Consider the following 15180-nt stretch of genomic DNA (forward strand, 5'->3'; position numbering starts at 1 on the left):
AAAAAGACGATGATTTGAGAAAAGTATTTGAAGACTTAGGTATAGAAGAGTTAAATGACGAGCGAGAAGAGATACGTGACAAAGCTCAGGAAAACATAGAAAAAATGCAGCAAGAGAACAGAAAGAACTTTAATGAGAAAAGAAAAGTTGAAACTGATTATGCTATAGGGGAATTAGTAGCATTTAAGAAGACACAGTACGGCACTGGTATGAAACTTCGCCCTAATTTTTTTGGGCCGTACAGAATTACCCAAAAACTTAATCACGGTCGTTATGAGGTACAGAAAGAAGGCAACCAGGAGGGGCCAAAACATACTACAACAGCCGCAGAATATATGAAAAAATGGGGTTCATTCAGGGGCGAATGAAGATGCAGGATGGCCGATTGTGGGATAGGGATACTTAGTAGAGTTAGTTGCCCTCTATTCGTAGTTGGTATGGGGACACACTGTTTTGAATTTCACAATAAATGCAATTGATGTCATCAGCCAGATTCGCAAGCCGCATTCCATCCCTTTTTATCAGGTTGATCTATCGCCATCACTCTCTTCCCTAAAGGCCCATACCAAGAAATTGCGCAATAAGTCAGTCGGTTGCGAAGATTTGTCGAAGGAAGATCATGGTCTCCATAGAGTGCGAAAGTCGTGAAACTTAATTTATTCAGTTTTAATTAAATGAACTCTTGTAAATTTTACCCGGAATAAATAAATAATAACTAATGTGTAATACCCTACATGTAATTGTTGATAATGCATAAACGCAAATGATTCTATCCGCCGCCCGCCATAAAATCCGCTGGTACTGGGCGTCTTCAGGGTGAACATCAATGCACCGATCCATCTTTTGATTATCCGCAGTAAAAACGTAACGGTACCTCCTACAACTTAGAATAACAGACGACATGTCGTTTTGCAGTGGAGGTCCAGGGCCAAGTTTGTCGTTTAACGATCTTCTGTTAGAAGTTCTTGGGACGCATCAAAAACAATTCGCTGATTGGTCGAATGAATTTCCTCCTTAAAAACAGCATGGTGCGGCAACACACATGAGGATATGTGTTTATTCGTGGCCGTGTACCTCATCGAACTGCATTCAATGCCCATCGCCGGGGCGATTTGGTTAAGCAAAAAATACTATCGTTTCCACCCTTCAGAGTAGCCGACAGACGTCTTTCCAACTGCAGGAATCTATTCAGTGCCTTTTGGTGAGATTTTCCCAAAAACAAAGTCGGATATGATTTTAGTGGTAGTCGCACTACATAACGGCCATCCGATCGTCCCAGATGAGTTTTTCTTAAAAAATGATTCGCAAAAACTTAAGCAGCGATGCAGTGCAACTTGGTTGAGCCCTCCACTTCCTGTGCTCGACCAGATAATTTCCACCCAAAACGAGTGTTTTGAGTTATAGGCTCATGGGGCAACCCAATTCGGGTATCTGCCAACATGATTTGTAATAGTAGGTCTGCTCCTAAAATTAAATCGATTCGTTTGGAACGGTAGTAACCTGGATCGGCCAATGAGCCTTTCGATGTGATTTCAACGCTGCGGCGAAAAGCTGAAGCTCGGCAGATGTGAAGTAACCGAGTTAAGGAAATATGCTAAGCTTATATCTAAAGAGCAACGGGGCTTATAATGATTTATAATTTCGAAACTAATTGTATACTTGCTGCGCTGAACAGTTCTTTGACCCACCTCAAAAATAGATACTTGGATGCCTTTCAGATTTAAATGAATGGACTGTACGACGTGCTCAGATACGATGGTTGCCTCGGATCCTTGATCGACGAGCGCGTTTATGACTGCCTGCAGACCATTATTCGGGTTTCCTACAGTGACGCGGGCAGTAGCCAGAAGCATCCTTGTTGAATGTGGCTGAGTGGCACCTATACGTTGCGCTTGAACCTTGCTGATGCGCAGATTAAATGTCCTGCGGCGATGCTGCCTCCATGGCAGGTGGCGCGCTGACCTGCGGTGTCGAAGGCCGGGCAGAATGCGCTTCCGTTTGGTTATCCGGATGACTACATGCCGGAACCGGAAAGTTCAGTAATGTGTGGTGACGTTGACCACAGACCTGGCAGCTTCTGCTCCTGGTGCCGCGAGAAAGGCTGTGCGACTTACTTAGGCAATTGACACATAATTTCGCCTTGCTCTCTATATCCTTTCGCTTGTAGCAGTCTATCGCCAGAAAGGCTGAACAACGACGCAACATGTGGTCGCCGCCGCAGTGATAACATGAGCCGTTTGCACGCCCTCTTTGTTGGTACGTATGATGCACTTGAACACGCCTGGAATGATCTGTCGAACTTGGGGACGTATTGGAGTCGAACGACAAGTTTCGATTTTCGATCCCGTTCATTATGACTAGCCGATCGTTCAGAAATGACTCCAACTTGATGATGTTCTCAAGCGTTGTGTGTCTCCTTGGGAAGTTTCGATGCTACGTAAGGTGCCAGCCAGTGCTGACATTCCCCATCCATGCAAACATTAACCGAGCTTAACATCTAACGTATGGATTCAGTATTATCCTTTTGTAGCCTGGGCAGTGAATAGATTGTGTTCATATGGTGAGAGAAAACTAGTCGAGGATTGTTGTACCTATTAATCATTGTTTTCCAAGCCACTGCATAGTTCACATCTGTAAACTGCATTTCACGGATGACGTTATCATGGCTTATCGGGAGCGACTCTTTAAGAAAATTCAATTTTTGGATGTCGCTCAGGTAAGAGTTTTTGTGTATAAGGCTCGTAAAGGCATCATAGCAACGCAGGCGTCCCTCGAAAAGCCGTTCTTAATTGCTCAACTAGTTCCAATCTCTTTTAAGATAAATTCGCGTTTTCCTCGCTTGCGGATGTCGCAGAAATCTCTATGTAAACTTCACAGGTTCCCCTTATGGGCTCAACAGGAGGTCATTGTAACAGGGGTTCCTGGTCGATTGCAAACGCAGACAATAGATTTCAAGAAAAATGTAATTATTCAAAACTTCAGGTTGTACAAAGTACAGCATTCTCAGTCGTTCGGTATTACAGACTTTTCTCTCTCACTCTGTTTTCGCTATCCCTCTGCAGTTTACCTTGGTATGGTGGTTTTACACAGTTAATTGAAGCAATTTTATTACCCCATATAATTGCGGATCAACCAGCCCAACCATTATTTTTGGAAAACACGAAGTTATTCAAGGAATACGCATTGGCTGATCCAAACATTGACAAACCTGGGAAATATACAAAATCAGCAACGCGTTTCACCCAAGGGTCCGATACTGCAAAACACAAAGTTTTGCTAGATCGTAGCAGAAATAGTAAATTCTACCGTCAATTCTTTTACCGTATGCGCAATAAATTCATAAAAGAGTCAAACAATTTAATAAAAAAAATTCCATTTTCTGAACACGTCTCTGCCCTGGGAGAGTCAAGAGATATTGCAACCAAAGGGTTTTTCTCACTTGAACGGAGGACTACAGCAGAAGTTTGGAAAGGCTACGCCGAGATCATGGCAGTGTATGAAAAATTAGGTCACATGAAGAGTTTCCAATACAGATCCCCAAGAAGCATTACTTCATTCCACATAACTTCGTCTTAAAACCCGACAGCACCATCACCAAATTCGACGCATCATGCAAGACATCAAGCGACAAGTCTTTAAACGACATATTGCGTGCTGGTTCAACTGTCCAGAGCGTCCTAATCGCGAAACTAATACGATTCAGAACTCACAAGTACGTTTTAATGGCAAAAATATGTACCGTGTGCATAAGTCCGAACAACCAGTTTCATCAGCTAATAGACTGGAAAAGGGACCAGTCGAAAGAGATTTCATTTTATCGCCTTAAGACGGTAACGTATTGAACTACATCTGCTCTGTCTCTGGCAACAAAATGTTTAAGCCATTTAGCGCGGTTACGAAAGGATGAGTATCCGTTGAGATAAGCCAAGCTTCGAGATGACTTTAACGTGGACGACTGTCTCACAAGGGGAGATACAATTGATGAAATTATTCAGGTTCGCGATGATCTGAATAAAATTCAACTTCCAGTTGGGTACAAGCTCCGCAAATGGTTCTCAAACAACACAAAAATATTAGAAGGAATTTTAAAAGAGGACATTGTAAGCGACGTTAGCATTGACGAAGCTGTTGAACATCACAGCGTAAACACGCAGGGTCTAATTTGGATGCCCAAAGGCAGGCAACTTTATGGAAGAACGCAAAAGGGCCACTCTACAAGAATCACAAAAAGAATTGTCTGCTTTGAATTGGCACAGATCTTTAATCCGTTAGGGCTGTTTGCACCGGCTGTGGGAGACAAAACTGGAATGAGATGACGAGTTGTCAGAAGATCTGCAAGGCGATTAAAAAAGACGACCTGCCACCGCGAGTTGCAAGATGGGCCATGTCATTGCAAGAATTCGAGTTCAAAGTGGAGCACAGAGCTGGAACCAAAATGAGGCACGTGGATTCATTAAGCCGATTGTCATGTTTTTTAATCACAGACTCCACAAAGTCACGGTTGTTAAAGGCACAAAACAACGACAACTGGATTAGAGCTGTTAAATCCGTATTGAGCAGCAATGACGTATATGAAGACTTCTTTTTAAAGAATAATATTCTTTACAAAGATACAGTAAACGAATTACTGGTTGTTCCTGACTCAATGGTAGAGGAAATCATAAGCATTGCACATAAGGAGGGACACTTCGGCATCAAAAAGACCCGTGATATTTTAGAAAAGAGTTATTATATCCTTGGAATCCAGCCAAAAGTCGAAAGAGTAGTCAAAGGATGCGTCGAATGTCTGATCATTGAATCCAAGCGAGGAAAAAAAGAGTAATTGCTCAGTCCCATTGACAAGGCTCAAGAACCTCTTGGAACGTATCATATCGACCACGTTGGACCTTTAAATGATACAAAGAAGAAATATAATCATATTTTGGCGGTCGTTGATGGATTTTCCAAATTTGTTTGGCTTTATCCAACAAAATCGACGGGATCAGAAGAAGTTTTGGAAAAGCTTGAAAAGCAAGCAGCAGTCTTCGGCAATCCTCGCCGAATTGTTACTGACAAGGGAACTGCATTCACTTCTGGACTGTTTAAAGAGTACTGCAGCCGCGAAGGAATTCAACGACTTCACATCACCACCGGCATGCCTAGAGGTAACGGTCAAGTGGAAAGAATCCACAAAATTGTCATACCCATGTTGAGCAAGATGTGCCAAAATAATAAACAGCAGTCCACCTCGAACTACCAAGTATAGTCCTTTTAAAATTTTGACTGGACTCGATATGCGGAAAAAAGACGATGATTTGAGAAAAGTATTTGAAGACTTAGGTATAGAAGAGTTAAATGACGAGCGAGAAGAGATACGTGACAAAGCTCAGGAAAACATAGAAAAAATGCAGCAAGAGAACAGAAAGAACTTTAATGAGAAAAGAAAAGTTGAAACTGATTATGCTATAGGGGAATTAGTAGCATTTAAGAAGACACAGTACGGCACTGGTATGAAACTTCGCCCTAATTTTTTTGGGCCGTACAGAATTACCCAAAAACTTAATCACGGTCGTTATGAGGTACAGAAAGAAGGCAACCAGGAGGGGCCAAAACATACTACAACAGCCGCAGAATATATGAAAAAATGGGGTTCATTCAGGGGCGAATGAAGATGCAGGATGGCCGATTGTGGGATAGGGATACTTAGTAGAGTTAGTTGCCCTCTATTCGTAGTTGGTATGGGGACACACTGTTTTGAATTTCACAATAAATGCAATTGATGTCATCAGCCAGATTCGCAAGCCGCATTCCATCCCTTTTTATCAGGTTGATCTATCGCCATCACTCTCTTCCCTAAAGGCCCATACCAAGAAATTGCGCAATAAGTCAGTCGGTTGCGAAGATTTGTCGAAGGAAGATCATGGTCTCCATAGAGTGCGAAAGTCGTGAAACTTAATTTATTCAGTTTTAATTAAATGAACTCTTGTAAATTTTACCCGGAATAAATAAATAATAACTAATGTGTAATACCCTACATGTAATTGTTGATAATGCATAAACGCAAATGATTCTATCCGCCGCCCGCCATAAAATCCGCTGGTACTGGGCGTCTTCAGGGTGAACATCAATGCACCGATCCATCTTTTGATTATCCGCAGTAAAAACGTAACGGTACCTCCTACAACTTAGAATAACAGACGACATGTCGTTTTGCAGTGGAGGTCCAGGGCCAAGTTTGTCGTTTAACGATCTTCTGTTAGAAGTTCTTGGGACGCATCAAAAACAATTCGCTGATTGGTCGAATGAATTTCCTCCTTAAAAACAGCATGGTGCGGCAACACACATGAGGATATGTGTTTATTCGTGGCCGTGTACCTCATCGAACTGCATTCAATGCCCATCGCCGGGGCGATTTGGTTAAGCAAAAAATACTATCGTTTCCACCCTTCAGAGTAGCCGACAGACGTCTTTCCAACTGCAGGAATCTATTCAGTGCCTTTTGGTGAGATTTTCCCAAAAACAAAGTCGGATATGATTTTAGTGGTAGTCGCACTACATAACGGCCATCCGATCGTCCCAGATGAGTTTTTCTTAAAAAATGATTCGCAAAAACTTAAGCAGCGATGCAGTGCAACTTGGTTGAGCCCTCCACTTCCTGTGCTCGACCAGATAATTTCCACCCAAAACGAGTGTTTTGAGTTATAGGCTCATGGGGCAACCCAATTCGGGTATCTGCCAACATGATTTGTAATAGTAGGTCTGCTCCTAAAATTAAATCGATTCGTTTGGAACGGTAGTAACCTGGATCGGCCAATGAGCCTTTCGATGTGATTTCAACGCTGCGGCGAAAAGCTGAAGCTCGGCAGATGTGAAGTAACCGAGTTAAGGAAATATGCTAAGCTTATATCTAAAGAGCAACGGGGCTTATAATGATTTATAATTTCGAAACTAATTGTATACTTGCTGCGCTGAACAGTTCTTTGACCCACCTCAAAAATAGATACTTGGATGCCTTTCAGATTTAAATGAATGGACTGTACGACGTGCTCAGATACGATGGTTGCCTCGGATCCTTGATCGACGAGCGCGTTTATGACTGCCTGCAGACCATTATTCGGGTTTCCTACAGTGACGCGGGCAGTAGCCAGAAGCATCCTTGTTGAATGTGGCTGAGTGGCACCTATACGTTGCGCTTGAACCTTGCTGATGCGCAGATTAAATGTCCTGCGGCGATGCTGCCTCCATGGCAGGTGGCGCGCTGACCTGCGGTGTCGAAGGCCGGGCAGAATGCGCTTCCGTTTGGTTATCCGGATGACTACATGCCGGAACCGGAAAGTTCAGTAATGTGTGGTGACGTTGACCACAGACCTGGCAGCTTCTGCTCCTGGTGCCGCGAGAAAGGCTGTGCGACTTACTTAGGCAATTGACACATAATTTCGCCTTGCTCTCTATATCCTTTCGCTTGTAGCAGTCTATCGCCAGAAAGGCTGAACAACGACGCAACATGTGGTCGCCGCCGCAGTGATAACATGAGCCGTTTGCACGCCCTCTTTGTTGGTACGTATGATGCACTTGAACACGCCTGGAATGATCTGTCGAACTTGGGGACGTATTGGAGTCGAACGACAAGTTTCGATTTTCGATCCCGTTCATTATGACTAGCCGATCGTTCAGAAATGACTCCAACTTGATGATGTTCTCAAGCGTTGTGTGTCTCCTTGGGAAGTTTCGATGCTACGTAAGGTGCCAGCCAGTGCTGACATTCCCCATCCATGCAAACATTAACCGAGCTTAACATCTAACGTATGGATTCAGTATTATCCTTTTGTAGCCTGGGCAGTGAATAGATTGTGTTCATATGGTGAGAGAAAACTAGTCGAGGATTGTTGTACCTATTAATCATTGTTTTCCAAGCCACTGCATAGTTCACATCTGTAAACTGCATTTCACGGATGACGTTATCATGGCTTATCGGGAGCGACTCTTTAAGAAAATTCAATTTTTGGATGTCGCTCAGGTAAGAGTTTTTGTGTATAAGGCTCGTAAAGGCATCATAGCAACGCAGGCGTCCCTCGAAAAGCCGTTCTTAATTGCTCAACTAGTTCCAATCTCTTTTAAGATAAATTCGCGTTTTCCTCGCTTGCGGATGTCGCAGAAATCTCTATGTAAACTTCACAGGTTCCCCTTATGGGCTCAACAGGAGGTCATTGTAACAGGGGTTCCTGGTCGATTGCAAACGCAGACAATAGATTTCAAGAAAAATGTAATTATTCAAAACTTCAGGTTGTACAAAGTACAGCATTCTCAGTCGTTCGGTATTACAGACTTTTCTCTCTCACTCTGTTTTCGCTATCCCTCTGCAGTTTACCTTGGTATGGTGGTTTTACACAGTTAATTGAAGCAATTTTATTACCCCATATAATTGCGGATCAACCAGCCCAACCATTATTTTTGGAAAACACGAAGTTATTCAAGGAATACGCATTGGCTGATCCAAACATTGACAAACCTGGGAAATATACAAAATCAGCAACGCGTTTCACCCAAGGGTCCGATACTGCAAAACACAAAGTTTTGCTAGATCGTAGCAGAAATAGTAAATTCTACCGTCAATTCTTTTACCGTATGCGCAATAAATTCATAAAAGAGTCAAACAATTTAATAAAAAAAATTCCATTTTCTGAACACGTCTCTGCCCTGGGAGAGTCAAGAGATATTGCAACCAAAGGGTTTTTCTCACTTGAACGGAGGACTACAGCAGAAGTTTGGAAAGGCTACGCCGAGATCATGGCAGTGTATGAAAAATTAGGTCACATGAAGAGTTTCCAATACAGATCCCCAAGAAGCATTACTTCATTCCACATAACTTCGTCTTAAAACCCGACAGCACCATCACCAAATTCGACGCATCATGCAAGACATCAAGCGACAAGTCTTTAAACGACATATTGCGTGCTGGTTCAACTGTCCAGAGCGTCCTAATCGCGAAACTAATACGATTCAGAACTCACAAGTACGTTTTAATGGCAAAAATATGTACCGTGTGCATAAGTCCGAACAACCAGTTTCATCAGCTAATAGACTGGAAAAGGGACCAGTCGAAAGAGATTTCATTTTATCGCCTTAAGACGGTAACGTATTGAACTACATCTGCTCTGTCTCTGGCAACAAAATGTTTAAGCCATTTAGCGCGGTTACGAAAGGATGAGTATCCGTTGAGATAAGCCAAGCTTCGAGATGACTTTAACGTGGACGACTGTCTCACAAGGGGAGATACAATTGATGAAATTATTCAGGTTCGCGATGATCTGAATAAAATTCAACTTCCAGTTGGGTACAAGCTCCGCAAATGGTTCTCAAACAACACAAAAATATTAGAAGGAATTTTAAAAGAGGACATTGTAAGCGACGTTAGCATTGACGAAGCTGTTGAACATCACAGCGTAAACACGCAGGGTCTAATTTGGATGCCCAAAGGCAGGCAACTTTATGGAAGAACGCAAAAGGGCCACTCTACAAGAATCACAAAAAGAATTGTCTGCTTTGAATTGGCACAGATCTTTAATCCGTTAGGGCTGTTTGCACCGGCTGTGGGAGACAAAACTGGAATGAGATGACGAGTTGTCAGAAGATCTGCAAGGCGATTAAAAAAGACGACCTGCCACCGCGAGTTGCAAGATGGGCCATGTCATTGCAAGAATTCGAGTTCAAAGTGGAGCACAGAGCTGGAACCAAAATGAGGCACGTGGATTCATTAAGCCGATTGTCATGTTTTTTAATCACAGACTCCACAAAGTCACGGTTGTTAAAGGCACAAAACAACGACAACTGGATTAGAGCTGTTAAATCCGTATTGAGCAGCAATGACGTATATGAAGACTTCTTTTTAAAGAATAATATTCTTTACAAAGATACAGTAAACGAATTACTGGTTGTTCCTGACTCAATGGTAGAGGAAATCATAAGCATTGCACATAAGGAGGGACACTTCGGCATCAAAAAGACCCGTGATATTTTAGAAAAGAGTTATTATATCCTTGGAATCCAGCCAAAAGTCGAAAGAGTAGTCAAAGGATGCGTCGAATGTCTGATCATTGAATCCAAGCGAGGAAAAAAAGAGTAATTGCTCAGTCCCATTGACAAGGCTCAAGAACCTCTTGGAACGTATCATATCGACCACGTTGGACCTTTAAATGATACAAAGAAGAAATATAATCATATTTTGGCGGTCGTTGATGGATTTTCCAAATTTGTTTGGCTTTATCCAACAAAATCGACGGGATCAGAAGAAGTTTTGGAAAAGCTTGAAAAGCAAGCAGCAGTCTTCGGCAATCCTCGCCGAATTGTTACTGACAAGGGAACTGCATTCACTTCTGGACTGTTTAAAGAGTACTGCAGCCGCGAAGGAATTCAACGACTTCACATCACCACCGGCATGCCTAGAGGTAACGGTCAAGTGGAAAGAATCCACAAAATTGTCATACCCATGTTGAGCAAGATGTGCCAAAATAATAAACAGCAGTCCACCTCGAACTACCAAGTATAGTCCTTTTAAAATTTTGACTGGACTCGATATGCGGAAAAAAGACGATGATTTGAGAAAAGTATTTGAAGACTTAGGTATAGAAGAGTTAAATGACGAGCGAGAAGAGATACGTGACAAAGCTCAGGAAAACATAGAAAAAATGCAGCAAGAGAACAGAAAGAACTTTAATGAGAAAAGAAAAGTTGAAACTGATTATGCTATAGGGGAATTAGTAGCATTTAAGAAGACACAGTACGGCACTGGTATGAAACTTCGCCCTAATTTTTTTGGCCCGTACAGAATTACCCAAAAACTTAATCACGGTCGTTATGAGGTACAGAAAGAAGGCAACCAGGAGGGGCCAAAACATACTACAACAGCCGCAGAATATATGAAAAAATGGTGTTCATTCAGGGGCGAATGAAGATGCAGGATGGCCGATTGTGGGATAGGGATACTTAGTAGAGTTAGTTGCCCTCTATTCGTAGTTGGTATGGGGACACACTGTTTTGAATTTCACAATAAATGCAATTGATGTCATCAGCCAGATTCGCAAGCCGCATTCCATCCCTTTTTATCAGGTTGATCTATCGCCATCACTGTCTTCCCTAAAGGCCCATACCAAGAAATTGCGCAATAAGTCAGTCGGTTGCGAAGATTTGTCGAAGGAAGATCATGGTCTCCATAGAGTGCGAAAGTCGTGAAACTTAATTTATTCAGTTTTAATTAAATGAACTCTTGTAAATTTTACCCGGAATAAATAAATAATAACTAATGTGTAATACCCTACATGTAATTGTTGATAATGCATAAACGCAAATGATTCTATCCGCCGCCCGCCATAAAATCCGCTGGTATTGGGCGTCTTCAGGGTGAACATCAATGCACCGATCCATCTTTTGATTATCCGCAGTAAAAACGTAACGGTACCTCCTACAACTTAGAATAACAGACGACATGTCGTTTTGCAGTGGAGGTCCAGGGCCAAGTTTGTCGTTTAACGATCTTCTGTTAGAAGTTCTTGGGACGCATCAAAAACAATTCGCTGATTGGTCGAATGAATTTCCTCCTTAAAAACAGCATGGTGCGGCAACACACATGAGGATATGTGTTTATTCGTGGCCGTGTACCTCATCGAACTGCATTCAATGCCCATCGCCGGGGCGATTTGGTTAAGCAAAAAATACTATCGTTTCCACCCTTCAGAGTAGCCGACAGACGTCTTTCCAACTGCAGGAATCTATTCAGTGCCTTTTGGTGAGATTTTCCCAAAAACAAAGTCGGATATGATTTTAGTGGTAGTCGCACTACATAACGGCCATCCGATCGTCCCAGATGAGTTTTTCTTAAAAAATGATTCGCAAAAACTTAAGCAGCGATGCAGTGCAACTTGGTTGAGCCCTCCACTTCCTGTGCTCGACCAGATAATTTCCACCCAAAACGAGTGTTTTGAGTTATAGGCTCATGGGGCAACCCAATTCGGGTATCTGCCAACATGATTTGTAATAGTAGGTCTGCTCCTAAAATTAAATCGATTCGTTTGGAACGGTAGTAACCTGGATCGGCCAATGAGCCTTTCGATGTGATTTCAACGCTGCGGCGAAAAGCTGAAGCTCGGCAGATGTGAAGTAACCGAGTTAAGGAAATATGCTAAGCTTATATCTAAAGAGCAACGGGGCTTATAATGATTTATTATTTCGAAACTAATTGTATACTTGCTGCGCTGAACAGTTCTTTGACCCACCTCAAAAATAGATACTTGGATGCCTTTCAGATTTAAATGAATGGACTGTACGACGTGCTCAGATACGATGGTTGCCTCGGATCCTTGATCGACGAGCGCGTTTATGACTGCCTGCAGACCATTATTCGGGTTTCCTACAGTGACGCGGGCAGTAGCCAGAAGCATCCTTGTTGAATGTGGCTGAGTGGCACCTATACGTTGCGCTTGAACCTTGCTGATGCGCAGATTAAATGTCCTGCGGCGATGCTGCCTCCATGGCAGGTGGCGCGCTGACCTGCGGTGTCGAAGGCCGGGCAGAATGCGCTTCCGTTTGGTTATCCGGATGACTACATGCCGGAACCGGAAAGTTCAGTAATGTGTGGTGACGTTGACCACAGACCTGGCAGCTTCTGCTCCTGGTGCCGCGAGAAAGGCTGTGCGACTTACTTAGGCAATTGACACATAATTTCGCCTTGCTCTCTATATCCTTTCGCTTGTAGCAGTCTATCGCCAGAAAGGCTGAACAACGACGCAACATGTGGTCGCCGCCGCAGTGATAACATGAGCCGTTTGCACGCCCTCTTTGTTGGTACGTATGATGCACTTGAACACTCCTGGAATGATCTGTCGAACTTGGGGACGTATTGGAGTCGAACGACAAGTTTCGATTTTCGATCCCGTTCATTATGACTAGCCGATCGTTCAGAAATGACTCCAACTTGATGATGTTCTCAAGCGTTGTGTGTCTCCTTGGGAAGTTTCGATGCTACGTAAGGTGCCAGCCAGTGCTGACATTCCCCATCCATGCAAACATTAACCGAGCTTAACATCTAACGTATGGATTCAGTATTATCCTTTTGTAGCCTGGGCAGTGAATAGATTGTGTTCATATGGTGAGAGAAAACTAGTCGAGGATTGTTGTACCTATTAATCATTGTTTTCCAAGCCACTGCATAGTTCACATCTGTAAACTGCATTTCACGGATGACGTTATCATGGCTTATCGGGAGCGACTCTTTAAGAAAATTCAATTTTTGGATGTCGCTCAGGTAAGAGTTTTTGTGTATAAGGCTCGTAAAGGCATCATAGCAACGCAGGCGTCCCTCGAAAAGCCGTTCTTAATTGCTCAACTAGTTCCAATCTCTTTTAAGATAAATTCGCGTTTTCCTCGCTTGCGGATGTCGCAGAAATCTCTATGTAAACTTCACAGGTTCCCCTTATGGGCTCAACAGGAGGTCATTGTAACAGGGGTTCCTGGTCGATTGCAAACGCAGACAATAGATTTCAAGAAAAATGTAATTATTCAAAACTTCAGGTTGTACAAAGTACAGCATTCTCAGTCGTTCGGTATTACAGACTTTTCTCTCTCACTCTGTTTTCGCTATCCCTCTGCAGTTTACCTTGGTATGGTGGTTTTACACAGTTAATTGAAGCAATTTTATTACCCCATATAATTGCGGATCAACCAGCCCAACCATTATTTTTGGAAAACACGAAGTTATTCAAGGAATACGCATTGGCTGATCCAAACATTGACAAACCTGGGAAATATACAAAATCAGCAACGCGTTTCACCCAAGGGTCCGATACTGCAAAACACAAAGTTTTGCTAGATCGTAGCAGAAATAGTAAATTCTACCGTCAATTCTTTTACCGTATGCGCAATAAATTCATAAAAGAGTCAAACAATTTAATAAAAAAAATTCCATTTTCTGAACACGTCTCTGCCCTGGGAGAGTCAAGAGATATTGCAACCAAAGGGTTTTTCTCACTTGAACGGAGGACTACAGCAGAAGTTTGGAAAGGCTACGCCGAGATCATGGCAGTGTATGAAAAATTAGGTCACATGAAGAGTTTCCAATACAGATCCCCAAGAAGCATTACTTCATTCCACATAACTTCGTCTTAAAACCCGACAGCACCATCACCAAATTCGACGCATCATGCAAGACATCAAGCGACAAGTCTTTAAACGACATATTGCGTGCTGGTTCAATTGTCCAGAGCGTCCTAATCGCGAAACTAATACGATTCAGAACTCACAAGTACGTTTTAATGGCAAAAATATGTACCGTGTGCATAAGTCCGAACAACCAGTTTCATCAGCTAATAGACTGGAAAAGGGACCAGTCGAAAGAGATTTCATTTTATCGCCTTAAGACGGTAACGTATTGAACTACATCTGCTCTGTCTCTGGCAACAAAATGTTTAAGCCATTTAGCGCGGTTACGAAAGGATGAGTATCCGTTGAGATAAGCCAAGCTTCGAGATGACTTTAACGTGGACGACTGTCTCACAAGGGGAGATACAATTGATGAAATTATTCAGGTTCGCGATGATCTGAATAAAATTCAACTTCCAGTTGGGTACAAGCTCCGCAAATGGTTCTCAAACAACACAAAAATATTAGAAGGAATTTTAAAAGAGGACATTGTAAGCGACGTTAGCATTGACGAAGCTGTTGAACATCACAGCGTAAACACGCAGGGTCTAATTTGGATGCCCAAAGGCAGGCAACTTTATGGAAGAACGCAAAAGGGCCACTCTACAAGAATCACAAAAAGAATTGTCTGCTTTGAATTGGCACAGATCTTTAATCCGTTAGGGCTGTTTGCACCGGCTGTGGGAGACAAAACTGGAATGAGATGACGAGTTGTCAGAAGATCTGCAAGGCGAATGGAAAAAATATAGTGAGGATCTGCTACAACTAGACAAGGTAAATTTTCATCGACATGTCTTTAAAAGAAAAATTCCACACCTTTGTTGATGCATCGGAACGAGCACATGGGGCGGCAATTTAAATTTGTGCAAATTACAAATCAACCAGGTTTCAGTTTTACTACTATGCTCCAAGTCCCGAGTAGCCCCTAAGGCGCAGCAGACGCTATATCAAAGTTGCTTTAAATATATTAACAAACTAATTTTTTAAATCGTTAAAGCGCATGATAGCTCA

The sequence above is a fragment of the Drosophila gunungcola genome, unplaced genomic scaffold (genome assembly GCF_025200985.1).
Source record: "Drosophila gunungcola strain Sukarami unplaced genomic scaffold, Dgunungcola_SK_2 000063F, whole genome shotgun sequence".
In the NCBI taxonomy this organism is placed as follows: domain Eukaryota; kingdom Metazoa; phylum Arthropoda; class Insecta; order Diptera; family Drosophilidae; genus Drosophila; species Drosophila gunungcola.